Here is a 578-nt window from a genome sequence, read left to right on the forward strand (position 1 = left end):
GGTAATGTGATCCCATTTCCATACAGGTATTTTTAAGGATTGAAGATTTCCATACGGCTTTTGATGTTCAATCTTAACCTGTAAACATGTCAGACAATGTTCCACATATCGAGCTATATCTCTTTTTAACCCTGGCTACCAATAAAAAGGTTTCAAATATTTATACATCTTATTGGTGCCTGGATGAATAGAGTATCAGGACTTATGGCTTTCATTTAATATCATATTTCGGATATTTCTAAAACATGGTACCCAGACTCGCCCTTGAAAGCATATTAGTCCTTCGTCATTCTGTTCCAAGGTTGAAATCATCTTACCCAACCTTTCTGCTTTAACAAAATCTTCTTTTACAGCTTTTTGTTGACATCTCTGAATTTCCTTACGAATGTCAGGAATCAAATTCATTCTCATTGCCACAGCTTTAATGGTTCCACTCTTTTCTTTCCTGCTCAAAGCATCAGCCACCACGTTAGCTTTTCCTGGGTGGTAGAGGATTTCACAATCATAGTCATTAACCAGCTCAATCCACCGACGCTGTCGCATATTTAATTCTTTCTAGCTGAACAAATGTTGTAAAC

Source organism: Cynara cardunculus (assembly GCF_001531365.2).
Source record: "Cynara cardunculus var. scolymus isolate 2C chromosome LG 16, CcrdV1, whole genome shotgun sequence".
Taxonomy (NCBI): Eukaryota; Viridiplantae; Streptophyta; class Magnoliopsida; order Asterales; family Asteraceae; genus Cynara; species Cynara cardunculus.